The sequence below is a fragment of the Hipposideros armiger genome, unplaced genomic scaffold (assembly GCF_001890085.2).
Source record: "Hipposideros armiger isolate ML-2016 unplaced genomic scaffold, ASM189008v1 scaffold_876, whole genome shotgun sequence".
In the NCBI taxonomy this organism is placed as follows: domain Eukaryota; kingdom Metazoa; phylum Chordata; class Mammalia; order Chiroptera; family Hipposideridae; genus Hipposideros; species Hipposideros armiger.
Genome location: NW_017732226.1, coordinates 429,012 through 445,661, shown reverse-complemented (window position 1 = coordinate 445,661; position 16,650 = coordinate 429,012). Strand labels below are relative to the sequence as shown.

General features: G+C 32.6%; 1 protein-coding gene across 1 annotated transcript in view; it reads left to right on the top strand.

The window, feature by feature from the left end:
- The window catches only part of PCDH15 (protocadherin related 15), a gene marked incomplete at its 5' end in the record, with an annotated part of 518,446 nt that overhangs the window by 117,075 nt on the left and 384,721 nt on the right, over positions 1–16,650 (top strand).

Here is a 16,650-nt window from a genome sequence, read left to right as displayed (position 1 = left end):
TATTTAAGTATAAATCATTACCTCTTATAAGAAAATGCAGATCAAATTATAAAAATTATTTAAAAAATAATATTATAGTTTTTTTTACAACATGCTTTTTTAGATTGTTGATTGACTTTGTTTTGTTCTTCCTTGGAGTCAAAACCCACGCTTCAAGAACCCCTTTTTTGAAACACTATTTATTATAAATGGTTTGTTATTCCATTAACTTAGAAAATATTCCTAAAGTACCTCTAATGTCACCTATTATGTGTACTTTGGACAACAGAAAAAGAACCACCTTTTAGCAGTTCTTCTTTGCCTCCAAGATGTTTTTTTGAATCTTAAAAAATGTGTACCTACTTTGTAGGAGGAAAACAGTGTAATTTGGGTGTTAAACAAAGCATTGGGCTTTTAATATCTATCAGCTTTTTGAAACCTTTAAAAAATAGTTTTATATATATATATGTATATAATATACATATATATGGCTAAAAACTGCATATACATTTTAAGAAAGCAAAAAACTATTAAAATTGTAATACAATGAATGACACTAGCATTTATTTGATTAACGCCATCTTTTTAGCGAATGTCATACTACACATTGCTACTGTAATTCAATTCAACTTTGAAAAGTAATACATAGATAACATCTCTTAAAATATGTACAGTTTTTGTCACCCTCAGTATATGTATATGTATGTTATTTATCTCAACATTCTTCTCTTCATAAAAAAAAATGAAGAAATGATGTTTCTCATAATGTGAGACTTTATAGTACTTTAAAAACAAAAAACCATAAACTCCTCTTTTAGGTCTAACAGAACAAGTCACTCTTCAGTCAGTGCTTAACCTTTTTGAGCTACCTTTATTTAACAAGTTTCTGCTCAAACAAACATGCTAATTAATGTAATAAATCAGGTTACGTGGTTAACTATTTTAGCATCTTACGTTAGCATCTGAAGTATACTCTATGAATGAGATTTTACTTTGCTTGAGTACTAACTTCATTGGGACATAAACTGATAGTCAGATGAATTATCTTAGGCAACAGACCTAATTGTAAAATCCATTATTTTACCATATTTAACTGTACTTGAATTTATGTCTTTAAGTTTTCATAAAGAAATGTATAATGTTCAATTTGAATTTCAAGGTATCCTATGAGATTTGACTGTTTCCAGTCATCCCATACAATGTTTTTAGTACATTATTGAAAAATAACTTTTTCAAGTATTATTTTAATCATTTCACTCTCCTATTAAAAAATTGTATAATTTCTCATTATTGTAAGGAAAAAGGTCATCTCTATTTCCTTCAGCTGAACTTCAAGATCTTCCATAATCTGACCTTTTGTCAATGCATTCTTAACTTCAAATTCTCTCTGATAATGCCTCACTTGCTTCAGAATAATTTCCTCATGTCTCAGAGTATTTCCATTTCTTGGGCTTTACTCACACTGTTCACTTTACTTAGAATGGGCTTTTCCCTACCTTGCAAGTCTCCAAGTTTTATTCATTTTTTTAAAGTTTAAATCAAGACCTAGTTCCATTTCCTATTTCTAAAGTATCCTCGATGATTCACATTCATTAATCTTCTATTTCTCCAAACTCTCCAAACTCCTACAACATCTAGATAAACATCAGCTAGAGTGATAAAATTTACAGTAAGGTTAAATATTTTATCTTAAACATTACCTGGAGGAGCCCAAGTTTCTTTACAAAGCTGTCCATATATGATTTTCCCCCAATGCATTTCCCTATAGCCAACTAGGTCAATCCTGTCCCACTGGTATTATGGTCATATCTTCTATGGTTTGATTATATAGTGTGTAACTAATAATATTATTTCTCCCTTTTGATTACGCTTATACTCTTTCATATCTATTTTCTTGAAAAAAATCAGAAGTTTTTTTAAAACTCAAAACATAAGAAAAAAAAAGGAAGTTACCTATTTTTCTCATCCTATATTTGAGTAGTTCTTCCATAGTAACACTTCTCTTAGTTTAATTGGTTAGAATATATATATATATATATATATATATATATGAGAGAGAGAGAGAGAAAATACATTGAAATTATATATAAATGTAGGTATATATGTATGTGTATATACTGCAACTACAATGCTGCCTGTAACTGTCTCTTGCAAGTACAACACTCTGTAAAATAAAATTACCTTATTTCCTTATATACAAGACATTGTCATGTAGAAGATGCACCTTAATTTTGGGGCCTGAAATTTGAAAAAAATATATTACATAAAGTTATTGAACTCAAGTTTTATTTATCATAAAATTCATACAACTCCTCATCACTTGCGGGAAATGCAAGTAAAAAAATCTACAACCACAGTATAAGACGCACCCAGTTTTTAGACCCCAAATTTTTTGCAAAAGGGTGCATCTTATACATGGGGAAATACGGTAAATGAAATAGATTTTATTCTATGCAAGATGGCAAGACGTTTTCTATGCCATTTATCCTCTTAGTACAAGACGTGCATTAATGCAGACATCTCTAGATTTTTTTTAATCATTCAGGGTTTAATAGATTATTGGTGTCAAAATATTTTACACTTCATTAAAATCCAAAAGACAGGTATAAAGTCATTATCTCAGATTTAAAAGAAGTTTCCAAAATTAAAGTCCTCATTAGTCACTCTCCTTATTCACTATGAGAAAGCTGAGACCTAGAGCAGTAGTATAAACTGGCTATGTTGTACATTAAACTGGTCACAAAGTTGGGAATAAAACCCAACCCTTGCTTCAGTCATCCCTTCACTGCTTATTAATAGGCACCCTCTTATGCTAAACAACGACCATTAACTGATGAAAAAAAATTAGGATTTATACATATGGTTTTATATCTTAATAGTATAGCCATAGTAAATATATTTATAAATGCATTAAATGTCAGTTTCTTACACTCTTTGTAAACATGTTCTTTATTAGTGTGTCAAGAATTTTAGTGCCTATATCTAAATGCTGAGCAGACATTATGACAGTTTGTAATCCCTTGTTTAGGAGCAAGATATAGAGCTTTGCAAGCATTTTTCTCTCTCTGTGTAATTGGAGACTATCAATTAATTTTGCACAATCGTATCACTAACTAATAAGTCCTATTGGTTTGAAGAACAAATTCCACAGTCTAAGTGTTGCTGATCATTTTTAAGCAATTTTTGGAAGGTAAATATTTCTCTGGCAGTGCTGTCTTTAATAACACAGGCATATCATCTCCCCTTTTTCCTTTTGACATACTAAAAAGTAAACAAGGGCAAAACAAGGCAGACATAATTTTTTTTGGCCTTAAAGAATTAACCTCAAAATAACATAGAGATTATATTTGCCCTGGTCTTTAATGATCTTTTCACAAATGAGGCGATTGTTATCAATATTAATGTGTTCTTTTTATCACCTTAAATTCACATTGCTGATATGACATGTGACTTACAGGAGATAATTTTTTGGCACTTTCTGGAAGAATGTTTTCTTGCATTCATTTTTCTTGACAAGGAGATGGTTTACAATCTTTAAGAAAGAAAAAAAGAGGGAGGGAGAGAGGGAAGGGAGAAAGAAACGGAAAGATAGATTGAAAGAGAAAGAAAAAAAGTAAATTTTGAGTTATTTTAAGCCTATAATGTACAGTTTATATAGCTTTGCATTTTCTTTTATTTTGTTTTGAATATGTGCTTACTGCAATATGTTTTATAATTCTTAGTAGATTAAAAGTACTGTACAATTTCATTGCGATACTTTCTATCGTTTTACTCAATTGACACTAATTGTAATCTAATTATTTCTTGCAGCTTTAGAATAGAAAGGACTTAGTTCAAATTTCCCTTTTTCTAGAAAATTTGCCATTTTACATATTTTACTACTCTATATGTTAGATTAATTATGCTTTATTATTTTATAGTTTTATTTTATTTAGTTAGATTATATAGTTGGGCTCAAATATTAATAACAGAAGCATATACAATTTTTTGAAAATTATAATAAATTGTATTATCTTAATTTATTTTCTTACCATATTTATTTTGATGATTTAATTCTATAGTCATTTATAAAAACATTTATTTTATTTTTATTTTTTTATTTTTTTAAAAGATTTTTATTGGGGAATCAGGGGATGGGAACAGTGCTGGGGAATTGGGGGAAGGGAAACAGACAAGTTGCTGTCCTTTTGTTCTTCAGTCCAGTTGTGGAGGATGTTGATTCACTGGCCCATGTTGGCACCATTATTGCACTATTCCCGGGTGAGGCAGATCAGTAGCTGGCTTCTGGATGGCCGCTCACGCTGGCTGCTGGCTACACACGGTAGCCCGTGGCAACCCACTACAGCAGGGGCTCCAGCCTATGCAGTCGCTGGGGATTCACAGCAGTCCAGCTCCAGGTTGAGCTGTTGTTCAGCATCTTAGCTGTAGAGGGTAGTGTCACTGGCCCTCATATGTGATATCCGAACCGGGGCCCTCTGGCATCCCAAGCCAGCTCTTAACTAAGGCGCCATTCGTCTGGCCCCTAAAACATTTATTTCCATTATTTAGTCTTCTATGGTTTCTTAAATAATTTGTTTAAACAATTACAATAAATATTTGGTTTATTATTCTAATATTTCAATAAATACTTTAGGTATTAGGATTTCACTTTTAATAAATTTAAAATCAATGACATCTTTGTTTCAAATATTACTATTTAAAATATAATACAGTTATATGTGTAATAAAATTGCCGTATTTTGGGACAACAGATGTTGAGTTAGAGTTCTACAACTAAGGGTAATTTTTAAAAAAATTTTTTGATTTTTGAAATGTTCATACTGAGATGCTATTTTCCCAATAGGATATGCAAATTTCTAAGGCTGGTGTTTAATATAAATTACTTTGTTAAAGTGGAGGTCTTAAATTAAGTTTTAATGATCTGCTTTTTTGCTCCTAATCAGTATTAAATAGTGGTATGGCAGCCTTTTGAGGTTTGTATTTTTAGGTAAACTGTGGTCCATGAATCAAATCTGGCCTGCCTGCCGTTGCCTGTTTTTTGTATAGCTCATAACATTTTAATGTCCGTGCACAACATTTTATTGCAGCACGGCCATGCCCATGCAACATGTATTGTTGATAGCAGACACGAGTAGTTGAAACAGAACCAGTATGGCCCACAAAACTGGAAATATTTACAATATAGCCCTTTTCACAAAAAGTTTGTTCACTCCTGTTATCACTCTACTTGAGATGTTAAGGAGATATCAAATAGCTATAAAGAACATCATACAATGTATTTACTTTAGAGACTATATATACCTGGGATGCCAAAAAAAGTATGAGTATACAAGTGGGCACTTTGATCAACGTTGCTCAAGCAGTAGTTTGACGTAATCAGAAGTGTTTGGACGCTGATGGTAACCACTTTGAGTGCTTCTTTTAATTGCAGATGTCAAACATGACTTGTATTCATCTTTAGTTATTGGTATATATTGAGTATTACAAGTTTAATAGATTTTTTCTTTCTTAAAATGTGTATACATTTTGTGGCTTTTTTTTTTTGGCTCTGTATTTACCAGGGATGCCAAAATATTTGCACATTCAAGAGATGTTATCTATGTAGTACTTTTTGAAATTGAATTGAATTATAGTAGCAATGTATAGTATGACATTCACTCAAAAGATGGTGTTAGGGGCCGGCAGAGTGGCTCAGTTGGTTAAGAGCTCGCTCAAGAGTTTGAGCTCTGAGCAACAGTGGTTCAAGTCCAGCCTGAGCTGAGCAGCTGCTGAGCTGCCAACAGGTGGCAGGATGGCTCAGCTAAAAAAAAAAAATGGTGTTAATCAAATGAATGCTAGCATCATTCATTATATTAAAATTTTAAAACAGTTTTTTACTTTCTTAAAATGTGTATACATTTTTTGGCACTCTCTGTATATATAGAACTGTAGTTTTCCATATTTCATATTAAGTTAATTATACACACATGAGCATATATGCACACTGACATATATGTGTGCATATGTACATACACATGTTTATATATGCATGTATACATATATGTCTATATATGTATGTTTGTGGTTATATGTATACATACATACACAATCAGTTCAGTTATAAACTGGAAAAATACAATTCAGTTGAACCCAAGGATACTACCAGTATTCAACTACTTTTGACCTATAAAAACGGACATTGAATAAGGGCCTGTGAATAAAAAATGTGTTAAATAAAATTTGTTGCCACCGGATTATAGCAATATTTACATTGTGACTTAAACCTAATTAGAAATATGCACTTCATATCTATTATAAACACTCTTGTCTCCTGATGGTGTTTTGAATTTATTTGATAAATGGCTTCTATTATCTCTTAATTTTTGTTTAACTTAGCAGAACTTATTTCCCTGAATCGATACTAACTAAGTTATAAGGAGCTCTGTAGAACAAGCTTAAAAAAAGAAAGGACAGGGTCAGCCGAGTGGCTCAGTTGGTTAAGAGCTCGCTCAAGAGTTTGAGCTCTGAGCAACAGCAGTTTGATGCCCAGCCCGAGCTGAGCTGCTGCTGAGATGCCAACAGGTGGCAGGATGGCTCAGCTAAAAAAAAATAAAATGACAAAATGAAAGGAGATGAAACTGAAGTCCAAGGTAGAGGCCAGATCCTGAAAGGTGCCATCTGTTATAAAGAGGAGCTTTCAGCAATAAGGGACCAGTGAATGGCTTAAAGCAAGAAAATTGCATTCAAATTTGCCATTTTATGGCCTCATTCCCACCGCTGGATAGAGAATTCTTAGAAGAGGTGAGCTGAAAATAAAGATGCAAGATTAAAAATCATTACCTAAATGACAGTGGACAAAGAGGGTACAAAGGAAGAATGTTTAGGTGGACAACTTTGTGAAAAAGGATGACTGATGATGGATAGTACAGGGTAAAGGGGACAAAAGATGTAGACACGCTATGAATTGTTTAGATTAACTCTGAGATTCTGACTTAGACTATAGTTATGGATTCACTGGGAGAATATACCAGAGGTGAGCACTTTAATGGAAGAAGATTTGCAGTCTGGGAGAATTTGATGATTTCAATATCTGTGTGATATTCAGTTATAGCAACCCAGGATGTAATATCTTTGGATCTTGAAAGGTCCATGGTAGAGATAAAAAATTTATGAATTTTAAGTAAGTAAACCTAAACTAAGACTGCCTGAGTTCTTTAGTTTTTGTTTTTCATCTTGTAGGATATAACATGGGCAGTAGATATCAAGGAAAAAATAAAACAAAAACATCTCTCAAATAGTAGCTATCTTTGTTTATATGCAGTTTTCAGAAAGAGAAGTTGTAGCTTTTATCAGATTCTCATGGGGATATATACACTAGTGAAGATTAATAACCACTGGCCCAGTTGGTTTAGAAGGTGAGACAAGCCAAAGAAAGAGAATTCAACAGAAAAACACCCTAGAGGAGCAGCAAGTGAGTAAGTGCTAGAAGCCCTGAAATAAACCTGGATCAGAGTTTGAGGTCAGCTTCAGCTACCTGACTTTTCTGGCCTTTATACCAACGTCCCCTACCCCTAAGAATTCAGGGCAGGGTGAACAGATAGACTGAAACTTCTCTACTCTTAAAGTTGTGGAAATTCAAGGCCAGGATGGAGGGCTTCCTTCTTGTGCTTAATTGGTGACTGGCAGTTGGCCTACTGCTATACCAGCTCATGGGGTAGAAAATCTTGCTTGCTTTCTTTTTTTTCTTTTACTTTTACTTTTTTTTTTTTTTTTTTACCTACAATCACATTGTGAGAGTCTCCATTTTTACCCCAATATATTAGTTGGCGAATGAAAATTATAAACAATAATAATATATATTTGACATTTATTGAGTGTCTACTTTATTCCAAATCTGTAAATATAATATTGTTTGACCATTGTAATAACAGACCAACAGGCTTTGCATTTTTACAGGATTAAAAACAAAAAAAAAATTCAGTTTAGAGAACTTACGTACCTTGTCCTTAGTCAAATTATCTTCAGTTTCATGGACATGAGATTTAAAAACAAGTCTGTCTATAACACCGACACTTTTAAAAATCATAGTACACTGGAAAACCCTAAAACAAATCTGGTGCCAGGCATTGTATTAAAAAACTGTTTATGTGAAAATGAATACTCTCCACTAAGTACACTAGCAACGACTGCTTACAGAGTATTACTGTATCAAATTATAACCATCCATTTTGTGATCAAAAAACATAATGTGAAAAGCTAAATTATAAGAATTATAGACTATGCCTTAGCAAAACTAAAATTCCCCTCTTTGAGAAAATACTTAAATGTATTTTTCTGTGCGATTGAAAAATAACATAAAAATAGAAAGAAATTACATTTGTCCCCTCTTTTCTCCTGTTTAACCTACTTAAATAAGTTTCTATGATATTGCCTAGGGATCTTGTCACACTGGGTACACAGGTGGTATTATGTGCTTATTCGGGGAGAGTTTTAGATTCATGTCATCTCCATCATTTCCAGCCATAGAAAGGATACATGTCTTCTGCTTCTGATTGCGGTAGGCTAGGTAATTGGGAACAATTATTCTAATACTACACGTGTTAGGCAAATACAACTAAACAAACAAGAAAAATGAAAATAAATAAGTAAAATCTACTGAAGGCATCAAAGATGCCTTATTCCTAATAAGGAAAGAATAAAGAAAATGAAAATATGAATATACATGATTAATCTAAATGAATATTTACTGCACTCATGTTTATATTTGAGGAATATTTATGAAGTGTGAATAAAAAGTACAGTGAATGTTTAAATAAAAAATTGTTATATTAAAAGACGCATTGCCATTAATCCCCCCTCAAAATACTGCCCCTCACATTGAACACACTTATCCCATCATTCTTGCCACTTTCTGAAGCAGTTCTGGAAGTCCTCTTCAGTGAGTATCTTTAGTTGCTCTGTCATGGCTGCCTCGATGTCCTGAATCCAACCAAAACATTTATCTTTCATGGTCATTTTTGACTTTGAGGAAGAGCCAGAAGTCACCCAGTACCAGATCCAGGAAATAAGGTGGATGGGGACACACAGTAATGTTTTTATTTGACAGAAATTTAGGTATACCAGAAGTATGTGTGACATGAGCGTTGTCATGATGGAGGATGATTTATGGCACACTTTAAAACACACCTTTTCTCAACCGTAGCTCACACCAGACTGACTGCACCGAACAAATTAAAACTTGTTACACACTGTTACTAAGGTTTGACACACCGCATCTCATATTGAAGATCCCTGCCTTTCTGTTGGATGGCAATCTGTAGCAACATTCACCATATTTGTTGACCACATCTCCGATCTCTCACATATAGATAAAGGTTTATACTTAAAATATGAGAACACTGTAGTTATAAACCAAACAACGAATAATAAATGTACTTTAAGGTCTTTATGGCTTACAAAGTAAATGAAATAATGAGTAAATAATAAGGTCTGTAACAATTAATCAAAGTAAGGCAAGGGAAAAGATGAAAAAGGACAAAATATAAATAATTACTAAGAGTAGATTTAAATTATCCTGTTCAAAAGTTACATTAAAAATTGACACAAAAAATGCTCAAATTGAAAGACAAGTGTTCTCAAACTAGACTAAAAACTAAAGCTAAATGTAGGCAGTTGACATGAAACACCATTAAATATGTAAATTTGGAAATATAAAATATAAGAAGCCAGAAATACATATATAATGCAGTCAGTTGCCATGCAAAAGCTGTTATAGTTGTACTAGTATCAGACAAAATGGATTTTGAAGCAAAAAAACATTGGTAGAGAATAAAAAGCGATTTTTTTCATAATGACAAAAATTCAATTTGCCAGAAAGTTATAGCAATTATGAATTAAATTACACTTAACATGCTTCAGACATAATAAAGTAGAAATTTTTTATCTGTTAATTTTTCTATTTTGATGATTATATTGTGGCCATGTAGGATAATTTCTTCTCTGAAATTATAGGTAAAAATATTCAGAGGTGATGAGCCATCAAATAACAAATGATTGGAAAACAATAAAGGGTAAAAAAAAATTCTTTTTTCTAGTCTTGCAACTTTTCCAAAAGTTTGAAAGTATTTCAAAATAAAAATAAAAATGATTGTTACATTTTCTAACCAAATCAAGATATTTTCAAAACAGCTTATCTGTGAATGTTTTCATTAAGTTCTGTCAGGATTTCTTTCTATCCAAAACCAAAAATCACTATTATTAATAAGTTTAGTTTTAAAGTCTGATTCTTTTTTGCAAAATATTTTACTACTGGTGAAAGTTTACATACTCATCCATCATGGTAGCTAATTATTCACTTAAAAAACAATTAAGTCCATATATGGCAAATGTCTACATATGAAAGAATTTGGGATTAAGACAATTGCCTCTTTACTTCCAAATAGCTGTATGTTTGAAGTAAAAGTATCACTTTAACTTGAATCATCCAAATAATTAGTTAATGTCCCTACTCCCCTTCTATTTTGCCACTGCATATATAAAAAAAAATGTAAATAACACTAGTTTTTCAGATTCTAAACACACACTGATGTACAGAACAAATACACATATCCATATATATCCATAACCCCTACAATTGTACTAAGAGTCTTGTTTTAAATAATTGGAGACTATACTCTAACCCAGCAGACCATTAAGGTGTTTGTACATGAATTAGAGATAGAACAGATTTCTCGATTCATGTGGTTTTTACAGGCCAGAGCCATCTGTTTACCACTGAATTTTTCCTAAGGCCTACTTCCCACCACTTTTTTCTTTTTCTTTTTTTTTTCTTTTAATTATTTTTTTATTATGAAATACACATTTTTTAGAATTAGTTTCAACTGTACAGCACAGTGCAGTAGTTATACTTTTTACCCCTCAAAGTGACAACCTCTCCCCCAATCCGCCACCTCACTTCCCCCCAATATCATACATATCTATTACAATTCCCTTGACTCCATTCCCACGCTATACTCCACGTCCCATGACTATATATATTCACTTATAGTTGGCATACAATATTATACAACATCAGCTTCTAAAGTAGAAATTAATTAAAAGAATTAAAAAAGAAATAGAGAAATCCATGATCAGAAAAGGATACTTTAAAACTGTGGTAGGTAAAATAATAGCCCCCACCAAAGAACATTCATGCTCTAATCACTGGCAAAAGAACTTTGCAGATGTGATGAAGGCATGGAAATTAGATTATCCTGGTAAACCAAATCTAAGCAAAATTTACTCTGGCTGGAACCAGAGAGAGTTAAGAGAAGAGGAAGCAGGGAATATAAAGCAGCAGGGGAGATCAAAGAGAATTCAAGAATGAGAATTCAGCCCACCTTTGCTGGCTTTCAAGATGAATGGAGTCATGAGTCAGGCAATGTAAGCCCATTCGAAGAGCTGAGAAGGAACCCTGGCTGAGAGCTAGCAGGGAACCAGAGCCCTCAACGCATCCAAAGCAAAAATAATCAATTCTGCCAATAATCTGAATGAGTTTAGAAGTGTATTAATTCCCAGAGTCTCCAGAAAGGACCCCAGCTTTGTGAACACCTTAATTATTGCTTAGTGAGACCTGTCTTCAGCTTCTGACTAATCTGAGATTAAAAAAAAAGAATTGTACTAATTTAAGCCACTATAGAAATTAATGCAAAACCACTCTCTGTACCTGACAAAAGAGGTAGGGGAAAAAAAAAAATCTTAAGGAAATAGAAGATTTGGACAAGCTTGAGGGGATAGATTCCTATGGAAGGAGCTCTGTACCCTACTATGGCCGAACTCATTCTTTTCAAGTGCATGGAACATTTACAAGAATTTACCAAATTCTGTGCTATAAAGGAAGTGTCAGTATATTCCAAATTTCTGAAATCATGCAGGGTATGTTTTCTAATCACAGTGCAATTGAGGTTAAAGTCAATAAAAACAATAGAAACTACTTAGAAATTCTCCATTTAGTTAGAAAATGACACTTAAAGCTTTTAATATTCACAAATGGCATTAATGTTTATATAGAAACCCAACAGTATTTCCATATCAAGTATAACAGTTAAAATTAATTTAGCAATTTACTAGAGACAATATCAATATTTAGGGCCGGCTGAGTGGCGCGTTGGTTAAGAGCTGGCTTGGGACACCAGAGGGCCCCGGTTCAGATCCCACATACGAGGGCCAGTGACACTGCCCTCCACAGCTAAGATGCTGAACAACAGCTCAACCTGGAGCTGGGCTGCCACGTAGGCTGCCGCGTAGGCTGCAGCCCCTGCTGCAGTGGGTTGCCATGGGCTACCGTGTGTAGCCAGCAGCCGCAGTGAGCGGCCGTCCAGAAGCCGGCGACTGATCTGCCTCGCCTGGGAAGAGTGCAATGATGGTGCCAACTTGGGCCAGTGAAGCAATGTCCTCCACAACTAGACTGAAGAACAAAAGGACAGCAACTTGTCTGTTCCCCTTCCCCCAATTCCCCAGTGCTGTTCCCATCCCCCAATTCCTCAATAAAAATCTTTAAAAGAAAAAAAAATATTTAACACAAAGTAGTATTTTTATAAACCAGCAACAAACAGAAAATGAATTTTAATGAGCAATCCCTTGGTCATAACTCCAAGCAAAATGGAGTTTCAATTATATGTATTTATTTTTAATTAAATAAAACATTTACTCTAAAGAAAATACAATTCCATGTGTTGGTAACGACATGGAGTAGCCATAACTTTCATACATTATTGGTGGGTGAGTAAATTGCACAATTACTTGGAAATCTGTTTATAGTATCTACAAAGGTTGAACAGGTAGATACCCTATGACTCCATGATTCTGCTCTGGTACATAGAAAGAAATTAGTACATATGTCCACCAAAAATATGTACAAGAAGGTTCATTGAAGATTTTTCCATAATGGTAAAAAACTAAAGACAATCCAATTTCCAACTATGCTAGAGCTGGTTAACAATTTGTTAGTTGCATTTATCTTTAAATTTTTCCTCTGTGTTTCAGTTTTCTCACCTAAAAAATATGAATGAAAATATCTAACCTCTGTCTCATAGGATTCAGTTCTACATGTAATAAATTTTTAAAAGCTCTCACAAATTTCCAGTGTATAAAATGTTACTTGTATGTTTCGTATCTATTTTAAGAGACCATCTGAATGGTATTATCTTTTTTACCACTTACCTCCACCTGATATTATGTATGAATTTATTGTTTATTGTGTATCTGCCCAGTTAGAATTGAACCACTATTAAAGCAGGCACTTTGTTTTCTTCATTGAGTATAACAGTACCTGGTATATTGTAGAAGTTCTATAAATAGATTTATTAATGAAATACAAATTGTACAATCATGAAACAGGAAAATATCATCTAACATATATGTTCACTTTGATTTTTCCTAAAATAAGAATGGGACAGAGAGTAAGAGTTAATTTTTAGTTAACTAAAACTGAAGCTCATATATGATAATGATTTTTTGAGAAACAAGTAAAAGCTTTCTGTATTACTGTGATAGATTACATAGGTAAACATAATAGTGATGACAACAAAGAAACACTTTTTTTAATGCGTTAAATATTAGCCAGGTGAATTATAGCTTTTTTTACATAATTCTAGGAGGAAATCATGTATTCATTTACATGTAACTATCAGACTGCTTGAGAATCTTTCATTCCAGAAAAACAAAAGTCATGTTGATTAAGTAACATTAATATGATTCCCCTTTGACCAAATGTCACTTTTTTTCTCTACAAGATTTTCCTACATGCACAGCTTTATGAGGCTCAATGCAAAGGGCTCTAAGAGCATCACAGTCAATTTAATATATCTGTTTGTTCAAGTTCTCTATGTTTTTAACAATAGGAAACTTTAAAGGATGCTTCATAAATCTGAATTTTAAATACTGTTTACATTTTAAGAAGGTGAACATTAGCATTTGAAGTAACCTTGGGTTTCAGAAACAGTCAAGTTGTTCCCTAATTACTGACATTACAAGCATATCACAAATTTTGTCCTGGTTAACAGCTTAAATGTCTGGAAACTTGAGATCTATAATAATTTTGATATTTAGTTTTATTACTCCTTTTATTAAACATTAGGGTAACTTCAGACCAAATCAGCTTTAAATCTGTTCTTGTCTAAAATTTGTTCATAGTAATATCTCTGCATGTATCTTTTTCCCAATTTAGTGGCGTCACAACTCCTGATGTTGATTGGAATGACAGGTTACAATGATAATGATAGATTAATTCTCACAATTATTATTTATTAAGTTATTTTATTAATGCTATATGATTTCCATGAAATATATCATTTAAAACTTATTTCTTTTTTAATTAAAATTCATTGGGGTGACAAAAGTTAGTAAAATTACATAGGTTTCAAGTATACAATTCTGTAATAGATCTATATATCACATTGTGTGTTCACCACTCAGTCATTTTTCTTGTTTGTTTGCTGAAATGTTGTATTGTTTTATTTTTATTATTACCATCTTTTTTAGAAAAATAATCGTATGCCATATATCCATTCTAAATATATTGCTAGTGCTCATATTTTCTAAACTAAGGAAAAAATGGTTAGTATAGCAGAATAATCAAACCATATGAAAAAAAGTAAATCTCATGGAATATTGAGATAATAAATATAATTTTTTAAATTATCTTTTCAATTAGGTTGACATACAATATTATATTAAGTTTCAGGTGTACAGCATAGTCGTTGGGCATTTATGTACCTTATGAAGTGCCTACTCCAATAAGTCTAGTACCCATCTGACACCATACAGAGTTATTACAATATTATTGACTACATTCCCTACGCTATACTTTGCATCCCTGTGACTATTTTTATAACTTTGTACTTCTTAATTCCTTTCACCTTTTTTTACCCTCTCCCCAGCCTCCTTCCATCTGATGACCATCAATATGTTCTGTTATCTATGAATTTGTTTCTGTTTCATTTGTTTATGTATTTTGTTTTTCAGACTCCACATATAAGTGAAATCATATGGCATTTGTCTTTCTCTGTCTCACTTATCTCACTTAGCATAATACCCTCTAGATCCATCCGTATTGTTGCAAATGGTAAGGTATTCTTCTGTTTTCATGGTTAAGTAATATTTCAGTGTATATGTGTACCACTTCTTTATCTTTTCATCTATCAGTGGACAGTTAGGCTGCTTCCATATATTGGCTATTGTAAATGATGCTGCAATGAACATAGGGTGCATATGTGAGTAATTTTTCAATTAGTGTTTTGGGATAGTTCAGATAAATACCAAGAATTAGAATCACTGAGTCATATGTTGATTCTATTTGTAATTTTTTGAGGGCCCTCCATAATGTTTTCCATAGTAGCTGCACAAATTTACAATTCCACCAACAGTGCACAAGAGTTCCCTTTTCGCCATATCCTTGCCAACACTTGTTTGTTGATTTAGTGAAGATAGACATTCTAATAGATGTGAGGTGATACCTCACTGTGGTTTTTGATTCACATTTTCCTGGTGATTAGTGATGTTGAGCAACTTTTCATATATCTATTGGACAAGTGTATGTCCTCTTTGGAGAAATGTCTACTCAGGATCTCTGCCCATTTTTTTAATCAGATCTTTTTTTTTTATGTTAAGTTGTATGAGTTCCTTGTATATTTTGGATATTAACCCCTTATCAAATGTATCATTGGCAAATGTCTTCTCCCATTAAGCGGGTTGTCTTTTCGTTTTGTTGATGGTTTCTTTCACTGTGCAAACACTTTTTAGTTTGATGTAGCCGAATTTGTTTTTTTGTTTTTTCCCTTTGCCTGAGGAAACAATGTATATATTGCTAAGATTAATGTCAAGAATTTGCTGCCTGTGTTTTCTTTTAGGAGCTTTACAGTTTCAGAACTTACATTTAAGTCTTTAATCAATTTTGAATTTATTTTTGTATATAGTATAAGAAAGATGTCTAGTATCAGGTTTTTATTTTTTTGGTTTTTTTTGCACATATCTGTCCAGTTCCCCAACACCTTTTATTGAAGAGACTATCTTTACACCATTGTATATTCTTGCTTCCTTTGTCATAGATAGTTGACTATATAGCCATGGGTTTATTTCTGTGCTCTCGATTCTGTTCCATTGATCTATGTATCTGTTTATGTCAGTACCATGCTGTTTTGATCACTATAACCTTGTAGTATAGTTTGCTATCAGGGAGTGTGTACCTCTCACTTTGTTCTTCTTTTTCAATATTACTTTGGCTATTTGGAGTATTTTATGGTTCCACAGAAATTTTAAGATTATTTGTTCTAGTTCTGTAAAAAATGTCATTGGTATTTTGATAGGGATTGCACTGAATATGTAGGTTGCTTTTGGTAGTATGGACATTTTAATGATATCCATTTTAATTCTTCCTATCCATAAGCATGTTATAGCCTTCCATTAATTTGTATCTTCTTCAGTTTCTTTTTTCAATGTCTTATAGTTTTCTGAGTACAGGTCTTTTACCTCCTTGGTTAAATCTATTTCTAGGTATTTTATTCTATTTGATGAAATCATAAATAGGGTTGTTTTCTTAATTTCTCTGATAGTTTTTTATTGTGTATAAAAATGCAACTGATTTCTGAATGTTAATTTTGTATCTAGCCACTTGACTGAATCCATTTATTAATTCTAATATATATATATATATAT